Source organism: Bos mutus, chromosome 28 (assembly GCF_027580195.1).
Source record: "Bos mutus isolate GX-2022 chromosome 28, NWIPB_WYAK_1.1, whole genome shotgun sequence".
In the NCBI taxonomy this organism is placed as follows: Eukaryota; Metazoa; Chordata; class Mammalia; order Artiodactyla; family Bovidae; genus Bos; species Bos mutus.
Window position 1 is genome coordinate 38,207,615 of NC_091644.1, and position 26,648 is coordinate 38,234,262.

At 44.4% G+C, this 26,648-nt stretch overlaps 1 long non-coding RNA gene across 1 annotated transcript; it reads left to right on the forward strand.

The window, feature by feature from the left end:
- Nucleotides 1-10,079: 10,079 nt before the first annotated feature.
- Nucleotides 10,080-11,836, forward strand: LOC138986083 (uncharacterized). The gene is made up of 3 exons (XR_011462977.1): nucleotides 10,080-10,210; nucleotides 10,782-11,036; nucleotides 11,583-11,836. It is a non-coding gene; the product is annotated as an uncharacterized lncRNA (long non-coding RNA).
- Nucleotides 11,837-26,648: the final 14,812 nt, after the last annotated feature.

The following is a 26,648-nucleotide window of genomic DNA, read 5'->3' on the forward strand; positions in this document are numbered from 1 at the left end:
TTTAAGGCAATTCACTTTGTCATAAATTTTCCAGGAATGAAACTGGATAAAAAGCAGAGACTTGCTGCATATGACAATAATTAAATCTATACTCAACAAGTATAAAAGAATGACTGTAGGCATAGATGATTTAGAAGGAAAAAAAAAACAGACTTAAACATGTCTAGAAATCATACTAAAGTTTGATAGCCTTGATCCATTGAGATACGGGATTATGTTATACACTTGAGAAAGAAAAAAACAAAATCCAGTAAGTACCCAAATTATGAAATGAATTGTATTTTCAAAATACAGGCTGGAAGTCCAAGGTCAAGGTGTCAGCAGGTTGGGTTGCTCCCAGAGCCTGTCTCCTTGGCTTGCAGATGACTGCCTTCTTGATGGGTCTTCACCTAGCTCTTCCTCCAGGGCATGGGTACTGCTGCTGCCCCTCTCTCCTTCCTTTAAGGATGACCTATAGGATTAGGGCCTCACTCTTATGATCTTATTTGACATTCAGTCAGTTCAGCTGCTCAGTCATGTCCCACTCTTTGCAAACCCATGGACTGCAGCATTCCAGACTTCCCTGTCCATCACCAACACTTGGAGACTGCTCAAACTCATGTCCATTGAGTCAGTGATGCCATCCAACCATCTCATCATCTGTCGTCCCCTTCTCCTCCTGCCTTCAATCTTTCCCAGCATCAGGGTCTTTTCCAGTGAGTCAGTTCCTTGCATCAGGTGGCCAAAGTTTTGGAGCTTCAGCTTCAGCGTCAGTCCTTCCAAAGAATAGTCAGGACTGACTTCCTTTAGGATTGACTGGTTTGATCTCCTTGCAGTCTAAGGGACTCTCAAGAGTCTTCTCCAACACCATAGTTCCAAAGCATCAATTCTTCGGCTCAGTTTTCTTTATGGTCCAACTCTCACATCCATACATGACTACTGGGAAAACTATAGCTTTGACTAGACGGACCTTTGTTGGCAAAGTAATGTCTCTGCTTTTTAATCATCTCCTTAAAGTTCCATTTCCAAACAAAGTACTGGGTTTTAGAACGTCAATATATAAATGAGGAGGTGTGCATGAACCAGCCCATAATAGATGGCCTGAAGAAGTCGGGCTGCAGTAAAATTGTCCACCCAGATGAAGATCCAGCAGTGGGGCAGGAAGGATCAGCTAGCAATATTTACATGCTGGGGCTCGGCCACAGCCCAAGCTTAGGATCAAGGGCACTCGGGAGGGAATTTCAGAGTCCGGCTCCTGCAAGTGTAAATAAGCATTCCTCTGAATCCTGGGGGCTTACTTGGAAATGTTTTTCAGTGTCTCCAGTTTGGGGAAAAGGAACTGAGAGCTCCCTCTGCCCCCGGATCCCTGTTGCCCAAAAAGCATGTGATGGAAAACCCCACCTGTGCCAGGGACAGCCTCAGGGTGAGCGAGCTCCCTTGGCTGTGATATACATTGTGGTTGATGCCTGCACTGATGGGGCTTCTCCTTGGCGATTGGTATGATCTGGAGGTTGGCACTGTTAAAGAGAGGTTTTCTTTGTGACCGGAAATTAGGGGGGAGTGAGAAATGACTGTAAATAAAGTGGTATTTGGCTGTTTTCAATTTTATTCGGCTCATGATATCATGGTCAAATGAAAACCTTGACATTTGGAGCAGGAAGCATGTGGTGAGCGGGGGTGGGTGGACTCCAAGCAGGACTGTGACACTGAGTTAAAGACCTCCAGGGTCTCACAGGAGAGAGGCACACAGAGGGGTCTTCAGAAATCAATCTGGTGACTTCCTCTTCCCCATAGAGTTCCCTCCTCCATAAATATCCTCCTCTGCTAGTTAATAAAAAGACAGGAACAGAGGCTCAGGGAGTGTGGAATGGACTCTATGGAGACAAATACCAGTGGCTGGGGCAGGCTTCTTATAGAGCAAAGCGATCTGTCCTTGTTCTGGAGCCCTGGGTTGTGATGTCAGATGGACCCAAGGCCTTGTCGTCTCTGAGGCCAGGCTGACCTGCTCAGGCAATGCTCTGAGCAATTCCGATGCTTTAGGAAAAGGCAAGGAACTTCCCCAAGTTGTTCCATATCTGGCCCGAAAAAGCAGTCACCCACAACTTGGATGCAGAAAATTTAGAATTTTTGGTACTTAATCTCCCTTCAGGCCAGCTGGCTCAGATGGTTAAGAATCTGCCTGCCGTCAAAGAGACCCAGGTTCAATCCCCAGGTCGGGAAGATGCCCTGGAGAAGGGAATGTCTACCCGCTCCAGTATTCTTTCCTGGAGAATTCCATGGACAGGAGAACCTGGCAGGCTACAAACAGTCCATGGGGTCACAAAGAGTTGGACAACGGAGTGACTAACACTTTTACTTTCACTTGGGCTTCCCCGGTGATGTTAGTGGTAAAGAACGCACCTGCCGATGCAGGAGACAGACTCAGGATCATTAAGTTAAAAGAGCTTTTAACATCACATGTATCGTGTAATAAAATCCTACTAGAATCCTGTTCTCTATTTGAAAATCTGGGGACTTCCTCTGCACTCTCAACATAAGGGGTCAGAGTTCAATTCCTGATTGGGGAGCTAGATCTCACATGCCTCAACTAAAGGTCCTACAGGCTGCAACGAAGATCAAAGGTCCCGAGTGCCATAACTAAAATTTGGCACAGCCAAATAAATATTTTAAAAAAGAAAAAAGGAAAAAAATCTGTGAAGTAAAAAGTGTGTAAGAGAGAAATTATAGAATGGTGCCGTTGCTGAGAGAATGGATTAGGGCCACCTGACCTGGGTTTAAACCCAGGCTGTGACACACTCTGGTGGCCTTGGACGAGTGAGGTAACCTGCCTGTGGGTGATGAGACCGGCTCCCTCCTGGCCATGTCGTGAGAAACACACACACAAGGGCCTGAGACAGTGACAGCCACTTGGGACAAAGAGAGCTTGTGAGTATGACTAAACAAAGGTTCTTTTGGAAACTTCACTGGGTGAGGGGAGAGGAAGAGGGAGGGGAGAGAGAGAGGGAGAGAGAGCAAGGCTGTTTACACCTACTTTGAAATGGTATCTAGCCATGGACAGGCAAACCGGTTCTGATGAAACATTGCTGTAAACACTATATGATGTTAAACATCTCTTTCCAAGTGTGGGCCTGTGGCATAGTTGACAGATAGCATGTTGTTTTCCTCTCTAAATAGAATATATTCTATTTGGTTGGCCAAAAATTCATTCAGGTTTCTCCATAAGATGCTCTGAAATACCCAAACTGAAACCTTTAGCCAACTCAAAACTTCCCTTGCTCTGAGACTCTGTTCTTGCTTAGTTGCTCAATCATATCTGACTCTTTGCAACCCTTTGGACTGTAGCCCACCAGGTTCCTCTGTCCAGGGATTCTCCAGGCAAGAATACGGGAGTGGATCGCCATTTTCCTCCTCCAGGGGACCTTTTCAACCCATGGATCAAACCCATGTCTTCTGTGTCTCCTGCATTGCAGGCAGAGTCTTCACCCGCTGAACCATAGGGGAAGACTCTACAGGTCTTGAAAAATCCAGGAAACACCTTTCCATGCCTCGGTTGTCTTGCCTTCCTCTTCCTCTCCATCTTGATCACCGTCCCAGGCTTAGAATAAACCAGTCACAAGCCCCAGCCCCTCCCAGTAAGACTTGCTAGTACCAGAAATCTGTCTTCTGCCCAGCAGTGGCCTTGAAATGTCTTGGATGTTGGGTGTTTGTGAAATTCTCTGGTGTGCATCTTACAAGGATACTTTGCAGAGTCGAAAAAGATGTACCCTTCTGTCTTAGGACACACAGGCTTGAGATGAAGGTAGGTGGGAGGGAGGGAGAAAGTATTGGCCAAAAAGTCAAGATTTTCTGTCACATCCTATGGAGAATCCAAACAAATTTTTTGGCCAACTCAATATAAGGAAGCAAGGGAAGGAAGGAAAAAAGTTGGGGAGAGAGAGGGAAAGAGAGGTGGAAAGAGAAGATACATTTTCAAAGTTTGCTGCTAGGGAAGAAGAAAAAGCAAGCAAGTGAGACTTTTCACGAAACAGATGTAAAAATACGAACATTCATAAGAACCAGGATAATTTTAATAGCAGACAAAGAGACATACAAGGATACTCAACACAGTAGGACAGCACATTGCAAACCTGGATTACAACAATGGGAAAACCAAATGAAAACTGAGGCAGGAAAAAAATGACGCAACAGAAATTATTTCCTGAGAGTCAGCAGAAGTCATCTTTGGGAGGTTGGGGGGAATTCCATTCTTTTTAGAGAACATAAAGAATTAACAGACTGATCTCAAAGAGATAACTGGTTCCACAATTGCCTTCCACCTGGAAGATCCATGCCCTGTGCTCAGGATGAAGTTCCACCATCCAAGAGCTGGGATGTGCCTAGAAGGCTCTCCTTTGCAGTTCCGGCTTCTATCGCCTTTCACCAAGCCATGTCCAAGAGCTTCCGGTGGATGCTTTGACCTCCAAGCATCTCCTACCCTGTCCTTCCCCAGTGCCGCTGGCCTCATCCGCCTCAATTAATGAGCTCTTCCCGGCCTCCGCCCTCACCTGTTCATCTACTGCCTCCATTTCTCACGTCCTGCCTGCCCCTCCCTTGGCGCAGGTTGATCTCTCCCATGCCTCCCTCCACTGCCCTCGGGACAAAGTTCAAACTCCTACTGCCACCCACAAGTCCATCCGTGGCTTCCCTACCTGCAGACCACCAGGTGTCCAGCCTCATCCTTAAGTTCCAAAAGCAACCCAGTTATATTTCTACCGCCGCACTCATCACATTTCACAGGAAGTATCTGTTCCTTATTCATCTCTCTCCCAAACTAGAAAATCTCTAGGAGTAACAACCATGTCTTATTCATGACTCAACCTCTGGGATCTATCACAGTCCACGGAAAAGGGTCAGTTCTCCGTCAATACTGCCTCATTGAACCATTCCTTCCTTACAACACTTTGTTGTGGGTCCCTCCGAATCAGTCCAACCCCCTTGCCTGAGTTTCAAGAACCTACAAAGGCTGATTAGAACCTGCCTTGGTCACTTTGTTTCTCCCTGCCCTGTGCCCGGGCCCAGGCCTGCTGTGCTGAGTACTTAAGCGTACTTGACACATGGTTTACCCACTCCTTTTCTGGCCATGCCCAAGGTACCCTCCCATATCCAGTGTCCTAATATAATTCTGATTCTCTTTCAAGTCCCAGCTCCAGCCCCAGTTGCTTTCAAAGCCTGTCCACCACCACACTCAGTCAGGGCCACAATCTTTCAATGTTTCTGGAACTTCTCCTGTGCACTTGTCTTAATTCTCTAGTTCAACTTAAACACCAGCCCCAAGCCGTGGATCGCAGGCCCTCAGCCCCCTCCCAGTGTCTTATACACAGATAGACCCTCTTGGTGAAAGCTGCTGAATGAAGGATGCTGGGTGGGGTGAGGTGAGTATGTTGGGTGTCCCCATTTGGGGTACTGAGCTGTGGATCCAGTTCTCTCACAGGCTGTTTTGAAGGAGTCCCTTGGACCTACAAGGGAGAGGTTAGGTCACCCGAGGCCTCTCCCAGATCCCCTGTCCTGCGTCCTTACTTCCTGCCATAGGACACAGAAGAGGGGATGGCCAGAGGTCCTGCCACAGCTCAACCAGGAGCAAAGCCCCCACATCCTTCATCCAGCATCCTGCTCCTCAGAACCACTCACCACACATGTCGAGAAACTCCAGCATCTGCTTAAACTGTAGGCAAACTCTTAACATCCACCAGAAAGTGTCCGAAATGAGAAGATTGTGTTTGGTTTCCTTTTTGCTGCAAACTTCCAGGCCACTCCACTTGGAATACCATCCAAGGCACTTGCAACCTTTACTATGTTTTTATCCAAATCTGCCTCTCATTAATCAGATACCATCCAAAGCCAGCCTGTACCTTTCACTCATTTAGAAAGCAATGGGAAATTCCTCACTAAATGCACAAATAAAGTAATTTATCCACTTGTGATGCTTGTACATTTCATCTTATGTGTTCTATGGATTTACTAGTCAGTGAGGAGCTGGGCACCCCAGAGCGACTTTACCACATCCTGGTTGGTGTCCCTGGGGGCGGGGGAGGGGCTGGCTTGAGCCAGTACCAAGGAATGCAGAGAGCTTGGCAAGAGAACAAACCTCCTTGGCCTCCAGACACACGGTGACATCACTGACCGACCCCTTCTTGGTGTTTCTCCTCCCTCAGTGGAGGTGATGTCAACAGCAGCCCTTCCCAGCCTGGAAGACAGGACTGGTTGTGTGGAAGGGTAAGGTAAGGTAAACTGAGGACAGGTAAATAAGACTTCTTGGCGTGAATTGAGGAAAGCTGGGTTTGCATAGCTTAGAGGAGAAGGAAGCAGGGTGGGCTTGTGGGGCGAGGACCCCAGGGCCTCGGGGCTACTTGGAAGGCAGTGGGCTCTCAGTTCTCGAACCTGGGCCTGAAATCATCCCCATTGTATACAGATCAGGGAGTGCTCCTCACCCTCCACCTTTGGGTGTTACAAAACTGGGGCATGGCCTTTGCTTAACCAGACAGAGGCCTGGGCTGTGACTCATTCTAACTCATCTGAGAAGCTGCAGCTCTTTCGCTCCAGCCCAGGCTGCCTGTCTCCCAGGTGCTGGCCTTCCTGTATCTATTGGGACAGCCTTAAAGCCAAGGGAGCTAAGAGAGCAAACTTGAGATTTTAAAACTCAGCAGTGAGGACTTTCCTGATCGTCCCATAGCTAAGACTCCAAGAGCCCAGCTCAGGGGGGCCTGGGTTCAATCCCTGATCAGGGAACTAGATCCCACGTGCCACAACTAAGACCCTGCACAGCCAAATAGATAAACAAGGTAATAAATATTAAAAAAAACAACAACAACTGGACCTCCTCAGAACGGGCTCTTCCTCCCCCACTGACCTCTCACACCCACAATCACCAACTGTAATCTTCCTGAAATGTCCAAGCTATTTGTCATCCCCTGGGAAAACCTTGTCCACAGAGCTCCTGGACTAGGGGCTAAATGATAGGAAATCAGAGAGATTAAAAGGGCCATATTCCTAATCTTACTTCCCTGCACAGAGACACAATGTCTACATATGTGTATGAATGGGATGCACAGACTCAGTTATTTATCATCATAATTGATAAGAGCAGAATCACTCCTGGAGGAAATGCCCCAGCTGGGATATCTTTCATCAGAAACACCTAATCTGGGGCCAGCTCTCTCTGCCCTGACCTTCAGCCCACTCTCTCCTCCACATCCCCCAAGATCTGTATTGTGTTTGGGTTCCCAGAGAAGGAAGAAATGCTTGCAACTGAATCTATGTGGTATCCTTCCAGAATTCTGCTGCCCTGGAGGAGGAAATGGCAACCCACTCCAGTGTTCTTGCCTGGGAGATCCCATGGACAGAGGAGCCTCATAGGCTACAGTCCATGGGGTTGCAATGCAAGAGTCAGATATGACTTAGCAACTAAACCACCACCACCATTTGAATGAGCAGGAAGCTCCAATGAATGCCATGAGGCCCTGGGTGCCACCCAGATACTCCTGTGAAGGTGACCACAGTGACGATGAAAAAGCGAAGTCACTCAGTCACGTTTGACTCTTTGCCACCCCGTGGACTGTAGCCTACCAGGCTGCTCTGTCCATGGGATTCCCCAGCAAGAATACTGGGATGGGTTGACATTTCCTTCTCCAGGGGATCTTCCCGACCCAGGGATTGAACCTGGGTCTCCCGCATTGCAGGCAGATGCTTTACTCTCTGAGCCACCAGGGAAGCCCCACAGTGATGGTGCTGTCACCCATTTGTCTAGCACCAACAGCCTGCAGGGCAGATTGGAGACTGGATGTATCGCCCACCCAAAGGCCTTACAGTCGAAACAGCCTTAGGTGTCCCTAGGGACATTTCCAACTCAGTTTACATCATAAGGGAAAATACATATCCCCAGACAACTGTCTTCTGTTCTTCTCTTCCTTTCTCCCTCTTTGATAATGGAAGATGTCGGTGGGGCTACTTGGGGACAAAGGCCACAGACCCCAAGTCTATCCCATGGGGCTGGGCTTGTCCATGAAACTGTGTCAGCTGGAGATCCCATTACAGACAGACCTCTCTTCACTTCCAGGCAAGGCATGCAATGGGCTCCAGCTTCTTCCTGGGTCCTTGGTGCTTCCATCTCCATCAGATCCAGGCTGAAGACAAGTTGAGTTTTTCCCTAAACAGCTTTGGGGAAACCCGTCCTTTCCCACTGGGAAACAGAAGCTGCATAGACCTGCCTGTCCACTAGGATCCTGCCCAGTGTCTGGCCTCCTGCAGGTTAAGCTAGACCCCTCCCAGCCTGGCCTAAGCCTGGGTGAGCTGGCCTTGGCTGACCAGCCTGGCCTCAGCCAGCCTCCTGGTTGGGCTTGGCCTCTGTCGAGGAGGCAGGGAGCCTGAGGAACCAGAAGGTTAAGCAACAGCTTCCCAAGGGCAAATTCCTGTCCAGTGTCTGGTATCTGGGTTCTGAGCCAAACATGGGCGGCTCTGTTTCTGCTGATCTCTGAGGGTGACTGCACGCTGCTTACTGCTTCTCTTGGCTTACCTGCATATGGCTTCCCAGAAGAGGAAGGGCAGTCAAGGGGCATGAGAGTTACCAGCCCAGACGTAGGTCTCATATGCAAATACTCCAACTCTCAGAAGATAGTAAGGCCTTTTAGAGCCAAGCCAGAGTCCTGTTAGCATTTCCTCTGGACCCAGCTTAGTCGTCTCGGCCAAGGCTTGTTTAATACCTCAAATGGGCAAGTGCTGGAATCAAGATTGCTGGGAGAAATATCAACAACATCAGATATGCAAATGATGGCATGCTAACCTCTTGATGTAGATGAAAGAAGAGAGTGAAAAAGCTGGCTTGAAATTCAACATTGAAAAAAACTAAGATCATGGCATCCAGTCCCATGACATGACATGACTTCATGTCAAATAGAAGGGGCAAACGTGGAAGCAGTGACAGATTTTATTTTCATGAGCTCCCAAATTGCTGTGGATGGTGACTTCAGCCATGAAATTAAAAGATGTTTGCTCCTTGGAAGCAAAGCTATAATAAACCTAGACAGTGTATTATAGACCAGAGATGTCACTTTGCTGACAAAGGTCCATATAGTCAAAGCTATGGTTTTTCCAGTAGTTATGTACAGATGTGAGAGTTGGACCATAAATAAAGCTGAGTGCCAAAGAACTGATACTTTCAAATTGTGGTGCTGGAGAAGACTCTTGAGAGTCCCTTGGACAGGAAGATCAAACCAGTCAATCCTAAAGGAAATCAATCCTGAATATTCATTGGAAAGACTGATGCTGAAGCTTAAGTGCCAATACTTTGGCCACCTGATGCAAAGAGATGACATTGGAAAAGACTCAGATGTTGGAAAGACTGAAGGGAAAAGGAGAAGAGAGCAGCAGAGGATGAGATGGTTAGATAGAATCACCGACTCAATGGACGTGAATTTGAGCAAACTCCGGGAGATAGTAAAGGATGAATAGGGAAGCCTGGCGTGCTGCATGAGGTCGCTAAGAGTCGGACACGACTTAGCGACTGAACAACAAAAATGGCCAGTGCTTGGCATCAGGATAGTCTAAGTGTCAGTGGGCCAAGGCATGGCTTAAGGTTTGAGGCCAGAACCTCTCATGAGCAGACAAGAGCCTTCTTTGTCATGGTGACAGCTTTGCTTAGTTTCACCCCTCATTTCTCAGATCACTCCCTGAGAGTTGGACCTAATTACTTTTGCACATGAGTTAGAAATGTATGAAAGAGAGTCTGAATTTCTCACCCCCTTCTCTAAGCAAAATCAATGGCAGAGGCTGCAGCGAGCTGCTGCGGTTCTCTCGTGGGCTAGGAAGTGAGAAGCTAAGGAAAACCTGTGCTAGCCCCAGGATTTACCTGGGATTCTAGAATCAGCCAGGGACAAACCCACCACAATGAGCAGCACATTAGGTTCCTTCTAGCCACGTTGTTTGAGGATGTGCACAGAGCCTGGCAAGATTGCAGACGTGGGGGATGAGGAAGGGAAGTGGCTTGTCTACGCTCTCGTGGTGACTCAGTAGCAGGACAATTTAAGAGAATCCAGGAGCTTTGACTAACCGGCTACTCAGCCATGACCCTGCCCTGTTGAAGGAAGTAGAAAGGACGGGAATTGGTCAGTCAACAGCACTCAGGTGCCAAGTCGTGAACACACTGTGGGGAGGAGACCGGCAACAGAAAATGACTGGAAGACACAAGGAATCCCTAAAAGTATGTGGGTTGAGAAGAGAGTGCCCGCATGCCCACGCATGTGAAGTAACCTCAGAAGACTTACAGAGGGGAGGCTGCAGAATAATATTGTCTGATGCTGAAGGCCACATGGAGCTGGGTACCCGTGGTTGATGGCGATGATGGGTTATGAGCACCCACGAGGAAGAGGGGAGGGAAAAGGAGTGATCGCAGGACAAGCTGGGTGACTTGGGGAGTCACTGGGCCGCCTCCAGCCCTAGCCCGGGGTGACTTAGCGAGAAAGTGCTGAGCTAGGTTCTGGAAGGGGAAGTCTGTCCAGGAGAAAGGCGGGACTTGGCCTGGCTGGGGCCCAGCGTGAATGAGGGGTGTGTGGGGACAGCGGGCAGACAGGCAGGCCTGGGGCACAGAGGTTGGGGTAGGGGTTACCAACAGACGTGGAAGAAAAGAAACAAAGAATGTCTGGCCAGCATCCTCATTATTTTTTGGTTTTATGGGAAACATGGTGAAACTCTTTCTTAAAAGTGGCCATTATAGAGGGTGGGGGTAGGAGAGAAACCACAGTGATTTCTTTCTTTCTTTTTTTTTTTTTCAGGATCGAAAAAATGTTCTCCGCAATCTAAACAAAGTTAGATTGGGAAATGCAGCATGGTACCATGGGGGCCTGGTTCGGCCATGACCCGCCTGCCCGCAGGCGCCGGCCTCAGATGCTCAGAGCGGCCTGGGGAGAGAGGGGACGCTTTGACTTTTCAAGATCTAAGAGTTATGGTTCCCTTTTGGCAAAATGCTTTTTGTCCTGTCATAACTTGAGTCCTTTGTGGTAGCACCGATTGTGGCCTCGGAAGCCCAGGTGAGTGCCTTACCTGCCTACCTGCCCCGGGATGGACTCCTCCGGAGATCCAGGGACGGCACTGATGCCCTTGCATTCAGTGCCCTTGGGGTGGGGGCTGCTGTGTGGCCTGAAAGGTGACTTCCCTGGGATGACAGGGCTTCTTGGGTGACACTAGTAGTAAAGAATTTGCCTGCAATGCAAGAGACATAAGAGACACAGGTTCAATCCCTGGGTTGGGAAGATCCGCTGGAGAAGGAAATGGCAACCCACTCCAGTACTCTTGCCTGAGAATCCCATGGACAGAGGAGCCTGGGGTCACAAAGAGTCGGACACAAGTGAAGTGACTTAGGAGGCACGCACTGGGGATACAGAGCTGTACATCATTAAAGAAACATAGGGATCCCAGAACGACGAGACTGAACTCTGCCTTCAAAACAGAACAGGAGGAAAATGGCTGCTAGGGACCTAGATGGCCTTGCTGAGTTGAATTCTTGGGTGATTTGATTCAATGAAGCCATTCATTTCAAAGCTGCCTCTTTTTTTTTTTTTTTTTTAAACAAAAAGGTAGGAGTCATTCAACCTTTTCCAGCAGATTGAAGTGATTTTTAAGTGAATACAGAAAGCAGCCCTACCCACACCATCCTCTGTCAGGAATGAAGCATCTGTGATGGAAAATACCTGCAGCCTGGGGAAAAAATTTACTGCAACAGCTCCATTGCATGTTGTGGGGTCATATTTTTATTGATGTGAAATTCTTGCTCTCTACTGTCCGATTTTTGTTAACTACTGAATCTAAATCTTGTTGGGTCTTGTGCTTGCAAACCCCTGTAATTAGCATGATATCCTAGATTGTTTTTAAATTGAAGTGGCCTGGTTTCTGTGTCTAACCTGTGCAATTAGAGGCCCCGGGGCTGAGATTGTATCTGGGGCTCTCCCTGGACCCCTCTCTTCCACGCCCTGGCTGGAGACTGAGCATCAAAATCTCCCATGGAAACCTGGATCCAGAGTTCAGGAACTGGGAGGCTGGCACAGGCAAGGGGGTGCGGGTGATGTCAAGCACCCTTCTCTGGGACTTGCAAGTTGCCACAGGGTGGGTAGCACATCTCCCTCACCCCACCCCCCCTCTGCTGGCTGTGCATGGTAGGGATGGGTTCCATTCTCAGTGGGAGGGCTTCGCTGTCTCACACAAGGCTGCCTACAGGGCTTGAACACTTCAAGTGTGGGGAGGAGATGCCCAGATTTGGATCCTGGCTTGGCCAGTCCTGGCGCGGATGTCCAGCCTCTCTGCTGGGTGAAGGCTGAATCCCGGCACCCGCCACCGCAGCTTTTTCCTCGAAGCCTAGATGAGACAATTAGGAAAACCAGAGCCTGGAGAATTCCAGGGACGGGAAGCCTGGTGGGCTGCCGTCTCTGGGTCGCACAGAGTCGGACACGACTGAAGCGACTTAGCAGCAGCAGCAGCAGCAGAGAGAGAAAGAGAACTTCCGCTGAATCCTAGCTTCTGTCTTCTCAATAGAGGAGAGCGTGGCAACGCACTCCAATATTCTTGCCTGGAGAATCTATAGACAGAGGAGCCCTACAGTTCACGGGGTCAAAGAGTCAGAGGTGACTAAAGCGTGACCATCTCACCAGAGGATCCCTCCCACCTACCCTACACCACCAAGCCAAATGGACCAATGACATGGGGCAGCTTCTTTTAAATCTCACCCCCAGGGCCTCTGACTGCACAGGTAAGACACAGAAACCAGGCCACTCCAATTTAAACAAGCCTTGCAGCTTCTTAAAGACCAGGGTCAAGTCCATATGAAGTCCTTCCGTTACTTACCTTCACATTGGTCTCAGTGGTTTATTTCAAATTCTAACCTATTCATTGATAGCTTTTCCTGAATGGTCTCCAAAAGCTCTCTGCAAAAGCGATTTACAGAGTGGCTGGCCAGTGTGCTGATCTGCACACTGAAGGAAGGATCATGTAGCTAAGGACTGCCAAACAGACAGAAGAGACATGTTATCACCGAGGCAAGAAGTGCGCAGTTAGCAGGGTTAAGGACCAGGATTTGGGGGCCACATAGCTGCTTGTAGCGAGAAGGTTCTTGCATGAAGAATCTTCTCAACTATCTTCCCTTGCCCACAGCTAAATAGTAGCTTCTACTTTAAATCCAGGTCACAGTCATTAGCTACCAGCATGGTCGGCACTACTCAACGAGTATGGATCAGTTTAAGATTTGCTTGAAAGTGAAAAGAGGAATTATTCAACAAATGGTGTTGGAACCATTGGCTAGCCATTTGGGAAAAAAAGTTTAGAACTTCCCTGCTGGTCCAGTGGTTAAGAGTCTGACCTCCCAATGCAGGGAGTACAGGTTTCACCCCTGGTCGAGGAACTAAGATCCTACATGCCACTCGTGTTGCCGAGAAATAAAGTAAATAAATAAATATAAACTTAAACTGATTCTTACCTTACTTGTCACTCCCAGTAAAGCATATGTGGATAAAAACTTCAAAGTTAAAATTTGAAACCACAATTTAAAAACTGTGGGTGCATTTATTGCTCATCCCTGTTTGGAGAAGTCCTTTTTAGCAAGGAAGCCATAGATTAAAAAATCATAAATTTCATACCATAAAAGAAAACATAATTTTGTGTGACAAAAAGTACCTTAAAAATGACAAAACAGAAAATATTTGCAACATTTGTATATGAGAAACATAATTTAATTTATTTAAATTACAAAGAGCTCACACAAATCAATAAAGAAAAAGCAGAATAACACAATAGAAAATAAGGCCAAGGATATGAATGGACAGTTAAAAAGTGATGCAAATGTCTGATAAAAAATTTCACTGGAAACTATAAGATACCATCTTTCACCTAAATGTCAGAAATTGTAAAGTTTTATTATAATTAGTGCCTGGGAAGAAGATATGTGGACAAGTAGGCATTTGCAAATATAAATTTAAGAACTGTCAACTGGTATTCATTTGCCCAATATTAAGATCCTTCTAAGAGCAATTGAGTAATATCAATCATGATTTTAATGTCTATAACCTTTGATCCAAGAACTTCACTGCCTGAATTTAGCCTACAGTTACATTGGCAAAATTATGCCATGGGGAAACTGTAGAAACAGTGTCAGATTTTATTTTGGGGGGCTCCAAAATAACTGCATATGGTGACTGCAGCCATGAAATTAAAAGATGCTTACTCCTTGGAAGAAAAGTTATGACCAACCTAGATAGCATATTGAAAAGCAGAAACATTACTTTGCCAACAAAGGTCCGTCTAGTCAAGGCTATGGTTTTTCCAGTGGTCATGTATGGATGTGAGAGTTGGACTGTGAAGAAGGCTGAGCACCGAAGAATTGATGCTTTTGAACTATGGTGTTGGAGAAGACTCTTGAGAGTCCCTTGGACTGCAAGGAGATCCAACCAGTCCATTCTGAAGGAGATCAGCTCTGGGATTTCTTCGGAAGGAATGATGCTAAAGCTGAAACTCCAGTACTTTGGCCACCTCATGTGAAGAGTTGACTCATTGGAAAAAACTCTGATGCTGGGAGGGATTGGGGGCAGGAGGAGAAGGGGACGACAGAGGATGAGATGGCTGGATGGCATCACTGACTCGATGGACGTGAGTCTGAGTGAACTCCGGGAGTTGGTGATGGACAAGGAGGCCTAGCGTGCTGCGATTCATGGGGTCGCAAAGAGTCAGACATGACTGAGCGACGGAACTGAATTGAACTGAACTGATACAGGACAAGGATGCCCATGACAGCGTGGTTTGGAACAGCAGAAAGCTGGAATCCATTTAAGGGTCTATCAATGAGACCGGCTAGAAAATGGAACTCTAAGAAACAGTTTTTGTGTCTTAAAAAAAAAAAATATTAACAGGGTCTTCAGGTCATGAGACCAAGGATATGTGAGTTTATTTTTTATTTTTGTCTGCACAGCATGTGGGATCTTAGTTCCCCAACCAAGGATCAAACCCATGCCCCCCGAATTAGTAGTGCAGAGTCTGAACTACTAGACCACCAGAGAAGTCCAAGAAGCAGTTTTTAAAAAGTTTGAAAGGCTATTGGTAGAGCTAGATACAGAGGACCTTTGATTTTTTAATAAGTAGGAAGGGAAAGCAAGGCTCTGGGCAAGGTATTTAGGAATATCTGTTTTCAAATTGTGTACCTTACTAGCCAAACCTTTTGAACGCATTCACTAACGTATTTGTTGATTGATTTATACATATGTGAACCGATCCAAAAATAGCATAAAAAAGTGAATTGAAGCAAAGCATAAGATTTAAAATTTTTTCGGCTACGCTGAATTGTTTTAAGGACCTTTCCACCTTACATGTATGCACTTATGCCACGTGAGTGACGTCAGTTCGTCACCTGTCAATTTTAAAATATATCTGCAAATTCTTTGACACACCTTCCATTGGTTTGCGTGATCTATGCCCTGTTCCCTTCAAATGGGGCAGACCTTTGCCCTTGTTTTGGCCACCAGGGTATGACAGAAATGACAATATTGGATTCTGAGTCTAGATGAGAAAACACTGGTGCCTGGTTTGTTTTTAGTTTTCTGGGATGCAAAACCAAGAAAAGGGAAAGGACTGGCCAACACTGATGTTGATGCTTATGCGGAGGTTTAGACTTTGTTTAGACAGCACTTCCGTGCTATGAATAGTAGCTGCAGAAGTGATGAACACAGCGCAGACAGACATGCTGTACTTGGAGAATTAGAATTAGAACCAGGAAAGGCTGGATAATATTTGCTCTTGCACAAGGAGTAAAATCATAGTCTTCCGTGTGATTAATCATTGTATGGACTTACATCATTGTCAGTATCCATTTATGCCATTTGTCAGACATAACTGGGACCTGATTTCTTTCCCCAGCTCTCCTCCCTTCTTCCCTCCCTTTCCATCTTCCCTCCCTTCTTTCTATCTCTTCTTCCTACCTTCTCTTAATATTTTTAACCCCCTGCTACGTGCCAGACTTTAAGATGAGTACCTCACATTTGATGTACACACCTATTATTTCCACATCTCTCTGATTTTTTACTGTAACCAGGGGTTTACTTAAAAGATGGCTTACCTTAGATTTCTTGCCATATATCTCTTTCTCTTTATAAGACTTCATATGTTCTACAGTAAGCGTAAATTCACGTTTTATTATGAGAAAGCTAAAATGAAGTCTTTCTAAATACCTGCCCAAAATATAGTTAACCAACAAGATGACTATTCACTCTTCAATCTCTGGTCCATTGAGATGATAGACAGGTGGCTGGCTAGCTGGCTGGCTGGATTGATGGATGGATGAAAGGATGATGGGTGGATGGATAGATAAGTGACAGATGAGTAGTTCCCCCACACTCACACTCGATGTAAGAGGAGGAAGGGAAGTAGTCAGGATAAAATAGTGGTTTCAGCACTATGTCTGATTGTCATAGTATTCACTTCAAACTGGACAGACTTGTCAAACCAATCTTCCAGAAGAAAACAAAAACTATCTCAACCTTGTCATTCAAATAAATGTCCATTTTGAGTATTGTCTGTTTTTAAAGAGCATGGAGCTCATTTGGACATTTTGCATAATGGCTAGCATACTATGGCTATCTAGGAGATATTATAGGCTAAATTGTGTCCCCCAACCCCTTCTCAAATTTATAAAGTCGTAACCTTGGAATGTGACTGTATTTGGAGATGATGTTTTAAAAGAGGTAATTTAGAATTCATCTGGGTGGGCCCTAATTCAATATAACTAGAAGAAGAAATTAAGACCCAGACCTATACAGAGGAAACCATGTGGACACAGAGTGGAGATGGCTGTCTACAAAGCAGGAAGAGAAGCTTCAGGAGGAACCAACTCTACTGACACCTTGATCTTAAACTTCTAGCCTCTAGAGCTGTGAGTAAATTTCTTCTGTTTAAGCTGCTTAGTCTGTGGTATTTTTTTTAATGACAGCCCTAACAAGCTAATACAGTAGATATTTCTTTTAAATCAACTTTGGTTCAGTTTGTCTAAAAACAAGGACAGAATCAGCAATATTTACATTCACATAGGTAGGTAACATGGTGTGGTATTTTACGCTTACCTGGTCTAGGCCTGGGTTCAATTTGTCCATCATTTACAACCAATGTGGCCTTGGACAAATGACCTAATCTTTGTGCACCTCTGTTCACATACATGTAAGCTAAGTTAATATAATAACAATTTAATAAGTTATATACAGAGTACATCATGCAAAGTGCCAGGCTGGGTGAATCACAAACTGGACTCAAGATTGCTGGGAGAAATATCAACAACCTCAGATATGCAGATAATACCACTCTAATGACAGAAAACGAAGAGGAACTAAAGAGCCTCTTAATGAGGATGAAAGAAGAGAGTGGAAAAGCTGGCTTAAAACTCAACATTAAAAAAACTAATCTCATGGTATGCGGTCCCATCACTTCATGACAAATAGACGGGGAAAAAGTGCAAACAGTGGCAGATTTTATTTTCTTGGGCTCCAAAATCACTGTAGACAGTGACTGCAGCCACGAAATTAAAAGATGCTTGCTCCTTGGAAGAAAACCTATGACAAACCTAGGCAGCATATTAAAAAGCAGAGACATCACTTTGCTGACAAAGATCCGTATAGTCAAAGCTGTGTCTTTTCCAGTAGTCATGTACAGATGTGAGATTTAGACCATAGAAAAGGCTGAGTGCCAAAGAATTGACGCTTTCAAATTGTGGTGCTGGAGAAGACTCTTGAGAGTCCCTTGGACAGCAAGATCAAATCAGTCAACTCTAAAGGAAATCAACCCTGAATATTCATTGGAAGGACTGATGCTGAAAGCTCCAATACTTTGGCTACCTGAAGCGAAGAGCTGACTCATAGGAAAAGACCCTGATGCTGGGAAAGATTAAGAGCAGGAGGAGAAGGTGATGACAGAAGATGAGACGGTTGGATGGCATCACCAACTCAATGGACATGAATTTGAGCAAACTCAGGGAGACAGTGAAGGACAGGGAATCCTGGCATGCTGCAGTCCACGGAGTCCCAAAGAGTCGGACGTGACTTAGCGACTAAACAACAACAACGTCACAAAATTGCTATGAAAATTAAATGAACTTGTGTTTTAAGCACTTTGAAGAGCACTTAACACATTGCATCTGATACATAATATGAAATAAAGAGGTTGGAGAGCATGATGAAATCAAGTTTATTAAATCCTTTTAAATTATAACATATTTTTAAAAATTCTAACTATAGAGGATTTTTAAAAACTGTATTTCTTTATTTGTTTTGGCTGTACCTGGTCTTAGTTACAGCATATGCGATCTAGTTCCCCGACCAGTGGTCAAACCTGGGCCCCCTGCATTGGGAGCACAGAGTCTTAGCAACTGGACCACCCGGGACGTTCCTACAGAAGCTTCTTGATACAGGGAGGAAATAGTTGTTAGCAGCATTCTGGGTTTTCAACTGCATGCTGAGTTTGGGTTTATGTTAGGATGAGCATCTAACATCAATGAACGTGCTCTGAGGCTAACAAGAGCAACTCCCAGTCATCTTAACAGCAGTGGTTGTGAATCATTTCCGGTATTTTAACATTTGCCAAAGATTGGAAAATGTCTGGTTTTCCCACCAACATTCATTGCAACGGGAACTATGAAAGAGAGAGTCGAACATGTGTGCTGAAAATGTTCGCAGGTGCTATTTGCACATTACTTGCTACAAAACTGCTGTAAACACGACTTCATTTCTATTGGTAAAACTTTAACTCAAGATAAACTTGCTGACTGCAAAGGGTATCACGAGACTGTGCTGTGCGTGATAGCTAATATAAACAGTGGGGGCAGCGGAGGCCTTCCAGGGTCCAGGGACCAGTGTGGATCTTTCTGGAAAGCCAGTCATTCACCATCTGCTCCAAGTCCCAAATTGCACTGGAGGAAAGAGGCCAAAGTGGAAAATCAGAAGCATCTCACAGTTGAATGTGACAGTGTTTGGTGACCAACTGCTCCCAACCCACTTTTGGGATGTATCATACTCATTCCAGCTTCTTCCAGGAAATCTTGAAGGACTGGCAATTGTCTTGATTACACTTTTGAACCAATAGAACATAAACAGAAACAGCTGGTCATGGACACACATCTCATTAACCAACTGAGAAAAAAAGAAAGTGTTTCCAGTCAGGCAATAGCGCCTGAGACAGATTTTTGATGATATTAATTATCTGTGATCAAACACCACCTTTGATATATTGGGTTTTACGAGCATAAAGATCACTGAAGGAATCTTGAAATATTTTCCTCTCGTGTCAGTTGCATCCACAGAGCTATTAAAATATTCACAATTTCAGTGCATTGAAGAAATATATTATCTGAATAGAAGCATTTGAATAACTAACCAGTCTCATACAGGGCTTCCCTGATAGCTCAGTCGGTAAAGAATCCACCTGCAATGCAGGAGACCCTCATTGGATTCCTGGGTCGGAAAGATCAGCTGGAGAAGGGATAGGCTACCCACTCTAGTATTCTTAGGCTTCCCTGGTGGCTCAGCTGGTAAAGAATCTGCCTGCAATGGGGGAGACCTGGGTTTGATCCCTGGGTTGGGAAGATCCTCTGGAGAAGGGAAAGGCTACCCGTTGCAGTATTCTGGCCTGAAGAATTCCATGGACTGTACAGACAGTAGCAGAGAGTTGGACACGACTGAGCAACTTTCACTTCACTTCAGCCTCATATAACTGACAGGGGTGGAATTTTACGTAGAACTGAGTCATTGCATCACCTCAATTATGCAGAAAATAGTTTAGAAACAAGGAATTTTTTTTTAATTAGAACAAAACTTGAAAAATATTTTTCTTATACATATATTTGCTCTTAGGAGAAATAATTCTTAGGCTCAGACTCAAAAAGTAAAGTTTATTGTACACACAGCCGTAATTGTGATCTTCTCACTTTCATGCCCAGCGCACTTTAGAAATAGAAAATTAGAAGTAGGGAGAGGCCTTGCTATAGACATACATGCTAATGAGAAGAAACTGCTCACACCCTAAAGGGGAAAGTAGAAAAGTAAAAAAGCAGACTGAAGAATTAAAAAAGGCCCAGGAATATGGAGACTTGTTGTGTGCCCACAAATATTCCTGTGTCTCTCAATTGCCTAAGCACATGATTTTATTATACAATAACATTAGAATTGGTTCTTATTATGATGACGTCAAGGGGTTTCCCAGGTGACTCAGTGGGTGAAGAATCCGTCTGCAATGCGGGAAACACAGGAGATGTGGGTTCAATCCCTGGGTGGGGAAGGTCCCCCGGAGGAGGGTATGGCAAACCACTCCAGTATTCTTGCCTGGAGAATCCCATGGGCAGAGGAGCCTGGTGGGCTACAGTCTGTGGGGTCGCAAAGAGTCAGACATGACAGCAACTGAGCACGCACACGTGCGTGATGACATCAAGACCATGGAAAGAACAAAAAGATGTTAAACAGTCTCCCAGACTTTTTCAGAAAACAAGAGAGGTTGAATTACAGTTTAGGAACTTTCTTACCCAAAATGTCTTTTCTTCTTTCCTTCCTCCCTCCCTTTCTTTTTTCTTCTCTTTTTCTTTCTTTTTTTTTTTTTTAGTGCTTCAGAGTACAAATTTTCAATGGCCTAGAACTCCATTCTCCAGAATGGCTACTTTCTCAAAGAAAGCCCAGATTTTATTACATATTATGTGATTAGTATTAGTTCATATCCTTTAAGAGTTATAGTTTTTTCCATTTCTGGACAGTTGAAATACTGTTAAAGATACTGCTACTCAAAAGAAGAAGAAACAAACCCAAGCAACAAAAAATACAGATAGTGGGCATACAGCAGAATGAATATTACGTTGCCAGGGCAGTAGGAGGAGAAAAGAGGGTTAAATAAACCAAACTTCACTGTTCCATTGATTTTTACTTTTAACCCCACTCAGACCATGAAATGTTTTCTTTCAACTGATGAAAGACTGAAAGAAAAACCCAAGTCTCCTTCTCATATGATATATAAGAACTGTTGACACGTTCATATTTTCCTGGGGGGAGAAAGTTCAACTATAGCTACTCCGACAGCAAGCCTTATCGATTGCACCCTCCTTTCTTCCACATACATTATAGATATGTTCACCAAAGCACACACCTTGTATGAGGAAAGGTGTCGTCTATGGAATGTGTAAAAACTGTAAGGGCTGTCCTCTACTTGAGAGCATTCTATAAGCAGAGCAATGGGTCAAAGGGCAACACTTTGCTATTGCTTGTCCACACCCCTATGAGGAAAGTGAGGCTTGAGGAATTTAAGCAAACTTTCTGAAAAGCAAGAAACTTGTAAACAACAGACTTGGGATTTGAACCAAGGGTGCTTAATAACCACTGGGCTGTGCTATCTCCCAGTGAGGTTTAAATGGTTATCTTGATCAATGACTCAAGACCTGGGATGTGCAGTAGAATCCCAGGGCACACTGTTGCTGTTTGCTGACTGGTACCCATTTTCCCTGAGTGACTCGGTGAAATCCACACATCAGGGCCTGGGAAAGGTTGTGGGAAGAATATACATCCCCAGAGGCTTCTGCATCAGAAAACCACCTGCTTAGATGCTTCTCTGTTCACCAAGAGGCTTTCTACAGCAGGGAGTAAAAGGTTTATAGTCGGGGGATTTCCCTGGCAATCCAGTGGTTAAGACTCTATGCTCCCGAGGAAGGGGGCATACTTTCAATCCTTGGTCAGGGAGCTAAGATCCCACCTGCAATGTGGACCAACCAAAAATTAAAAAAAAAAAAGTTTAGGCAGGCCCACCCTTTGCAGTGGGGGCACTCTGTAAACAAACTATACGTGCCCTTGTCAGTGGGTCTCAACCACAGGTCACCCTTCACGCAGCAGCAAGCCCCGGCTCCATCCAATGTAAGGAGCGAGGAAGCCCCTAGGGGTCAACTGTGCAGGGATTGGACTGAGGGAGCCCAGAGGCCCTGCTTCCTCTTTTTTGAGGTACTTAGAATATGCAACTGGAAAATAGAAATGTGTAAATTGGAGAGAGATGAGGAGAGAGAAAGGGAAAGGAGAGGGGATCGACTTTGGAAATTATCAGCCTGTCAAGCTAACATAAGGAGAAATACAGCAACCACTGATCAACTTATCAAGCAGTCAGTGCTGAAACAGGATGCTAAGAAATTCCTGAGCTCTACAACCATATAACAAGCCAAGCTTCACGGACCAACAGAACTTCCTTCTGAGACAGAACATCGGAAGACAAGATACCGTGAGATCAGGATGGGAACCTGTAGAGACTTTGCCTCCATGCTTTGTGGAGACTGAGCTGAGAAGCTGAGCCTGGGTCTTAGATGCTTGGGCAAGGCTTAGTTAGCTTGGGTAAATTTGCCCAAACTTTAGGAACATCTTGTTCTTCCCTAGTGGCTCCTATGGTAAAGAATCTGCCTGCAAGGCAGGAGACCTGGGCTCGATCCCTGGGTTGGGAAGATCCCCTGGAGGAGGGTTCGAAGGCTACCCACTCCAGTGTTCTTGCCTGGAGAATCCCATGGACAGAGGAGCCTGTCAGACTATGGTCCACAGGGTCACACAGAGTCGGACACAACTGAACCAACTTAGTACCACACATCCTGGGCTTGAAATAAAGACGCGATTGTATTCTATACAGAATTGTACAGAAAGTACGCACAAGCACAACCCCTTGTAGAGGTGTATGCATGTGACAATGTACGCCAGAAATTTGAACTAACTTATGTGTTTGGATATAACAACTCATGTTCCCATCTTTGAAAATTCCCAACTTGGAAGCTGGTACTTAGGGGACTTACTGTAAATATCTGTTCATTGACTGAGTCATTTATGTGTGAAAATAGAGTGTTTAGTCATAACTCTGCAACTCACTACTTAAAAGCCAAACATGGTGTCCACATTTTTGATTTGGCAGGAGGACATTTGTCATTTTAAAGGAAAGTACATGAATAACAGAACCTTAAAATTAATATTTCTGACATTAAAAGCAATACAGATTTGTTGCAGAAAATTCTTAAAATACTGCCAAATATAAATAACTGGAAAAAATCACCTGTAATCTTATAATCCTGCTGCTTAGATACAGTGAGTTAACACTTTGGTGTAGTTCTTTCTGATTTTTTTTTCTGTATAGGCATATATGTGTGTGTGTGTGTGTGTGTGTAGAGAGAGAGAGAGACATAATATATATTTAAAATTATAACTATGTGAAATATTTGATTGTGAATCTGCCTATCTCACTCAACAGATTGGGCATTTTCCTTTCTCAACAACCATTTCTAAACATGTGACTTTTAAACATTCCATGCCATCATATGAATGGACTATGACTTATTTAACCATTTTCTCATTTTTGTACACTGAGTTTGTTTCCCACTTTTCCTATAAGTAAAGCTTCAGTAAACAGGCTTATTCATCCATCACTTCGGATTACACAGTTATGATTATTGAGATAAATATTGAGAAGCAGAATTACTAGTACAAGAGATATAAGCACTTTTACAGCTCTTGTTACATATTTCTTAAAATATTTTTAAAAACTCTTTTTGAAACATAGGACTAAGACCTAAAGGAAGTTATGGAAAGAAATGACAGGTTTTTGGTTTTTAGTTTGTTTTTGCCTATTGCCTCATTTCCTTTAGCTCAGACCACCCTATTTGTCATCTTTAGAAAGGTAGGAAAGTAAGAAATAAGGAAGTATAATGAGAAGGACTTGACAAAATACAACCATCAAAATAATTAAATCTCAAATTACCTAAAAAGGAGAAAAGCATATTTATCTTTTAGAGACGGATTCTAACATCCATCCTGCTCATCGTATTTCCCCTGTGTCTCAGGAGCCCTCACCTGACAGACTCTTCTATTATCTAGGGTCTGTGTTGCTTGGCCCACGTTTGAGGAAGAGTGACCTATGGTTCAAGGGCACTCTGATCCACCCTACGTAGAACCAGGAATTTCTCTATGGAGAGGGGATTTCAAGGCTTGACACACACTAAAATCAAAAGCCTATTGTCTCAAAAAAGCAAATAAATATATGCAAGAAACATTGATTACATTAGATTAAAAATTGTAGATTACTTCGTGACTCTGTATTTCTACCGACTCACCCCGCCTTCTAGCAGTGTTCAGGAATAACAAAGGACATTTTAGTTACAGAAAAAGTTGTTGATTCCAAGAAACACAATAATGCTATGCTATGCTATGCCAAGGCACTTCAGTTGTGTCCGACTCTGTGCAACCCCATAGACGGCAGCCCACCAGGCTCCCCCGTCCCTGGGATTCTCCAGGCAAGAACACTGGAGTGGGTTGCCATTTCCTTCTCCAATGCATGAAAGTGAAAAGTGAAGGTGAAGTTGTTCAGTCGTGTCCGACTCTTAGCGACCCCATGGATTGCAGCCTAACAGGCTCCTCTGTCCATGGGATTTTCCAAGCAAGAGTACTGGAGTGGGGTACTGGAGTGGGGTACCATTGCCTTCTCGAAACACAATAATGGTCCTCTTTTAATATGGTGTTTGTTTGTGCAATTGTAACTTGAAGTTAGGGTTATTTCAGCTTTTTCTTTTATGCAGTGAAAAATTGTTTGGCTGTTTCCATTTAAAAGGCATGTAGGATTTCTAATTGTATCTAAAGGCAGCTTTTGCTTTTCTTTTTTCCTAAAAATTATCTTCGCCATAGCATGAAATATACCCATGTTAATCATGAATACGCTCTTTTCCTTTTTAGGTAAGTTGAGATTTAATGATTATAATGGATATATTTTCTTAAGTCCTTCTCATTGTATTTCATTATTTCCTACTTTTCTACTTTTTTCAAAAACCTTGTCAAACTTCCCTGGTAATCCAGTGGTTAATACTAGGCACTTCCACTGCGGGGGGCACAAATTCAACCCTTGGTCAGGGAACTAAGATCCCACATGCTGTGGGGCGTGGTAGGAAAAAAAATTATAAAAATAATAAATAAGATACATTCAAAAAATAAAAACTTTGTCTTCTACATTATACAAAATCTATTCTGAAAAAGTATGCAAAACAATTTAATATTATACACCAATCAAGTCACCAAATATATTCCCACATATTTCAGGAACTTAGGCATATACACATCCCTACTGATAAATCATAAAATCAAAGGGAACAATGAATTTAGCTGGGGCCTTGGGATAGTAACAATAAATCCGTCATTTGGATAAAGAAATTGCAGTCCAAAGAAGTAAAAAGTTGGTTACTAAGTCTTTGGGTTTGTTATCCAATCAAAGATATGGAATAGGAAAAATAGTAAGCATAATAACTAACTTCTTTATAGCCCTATACAGTTTATAAAATACTTTCACACTCAGCACTACAAGATGCCTCAGTTCCAGGGTTTCAGCAAATGAAAACTCCCACAGGTTCTATTTCCCGCCAAGAGACCCATGTGGCTGATTTTACATCTGGTATTATTTCACTGAGTGGTTGTTGCTGGTGAGGGCACCCTTTACCTACAGCCTCAGGAGGTATTTAAGATGAACTCATGCACAAAAGAGTTATCATTTTAAGTGGGCTGATTTTAAATGGAGAATAACACACTTTGCCCTGAAAGTTTAAAAACTGTAGCTACATCTGAGTAGCAGAATAACAACATCAGGGGGATTTTCAGATTGAAAGAAAGATGTGACTAACATTTGCCCCTGAGGGGCTCCAAGGACCAAGTTAGAAACCCAAGGTCATGTCTTACAGAGTCCGAGAGTAGATTCCCCCAATGAAGGTACTGGACCTGATTTCTTTGCCAGTTACATATTTTTTTTTAAAGATTTTTTTTTAATGTGGACAGTTTTTAAGACTTTATTGAATTTGTTACTATACTATATCTATTTTATGTTTTGGTTTTTTGACCCTGAGCATGCGGGATCTCAGCTCCCCAACCAAGGATTGAACCTACACCCCCTGAATTAGCAGGAAAGTCTTAACCACTGGGGAAGTCCTGCGAGTTTGTTGTTAACACCAGGGAAGTCCTGCGAGTTTGCTGTTGTTGTTCAGTTGTTCAGTCACGTCCAACTCTTTGAGACCCCATGGACGGTAGCACACCAGTCTTCCCTGTCCTTCATTATCTCCTGGAGTTTGCTCAAACTCGTGTCCATTGAGTGATGCCATCCAACCATCTCATCCTCTGTCATCCCTTTCTCCTCCTGCTTTCAATCTTTCCTAGCATCAGGGTCTTTTCTAATGAGTCCGCTCTTTGCATCAGGTGACCAAAGTATTGGAGCTTCAGTCCTGCCAGTTACCTATCAATTAATGAAGTCAGTCAGTGTTAGTCACTCAGTCATGGCTCTTTGCGACCTCATGGTGGAGCCCAGCAGGCTCCTCTGTCCATGGAATCGTCCAGGCAAGAATGCTGGAGTGGGTGGCCATTTGCTTCTAGATGGGAATCTTCCCAACCTAGGGATCAGATCCGGGGCTCCTGCAAGGCAGCGGATTCTTTACCATCCGAGTCAACAGGGAAGCCCACGTACTAGTGGAAGATGATGACACTAAGTGACCGTGTGAAATAACGTGAGCCACTCATCTGACACACATTCTCCCGTTGGTTGGGTCATATTTTCGACATGTATCAAGCACTGCTGGTTTCAGGCACAGAATGAAGGATGCAAAAGAG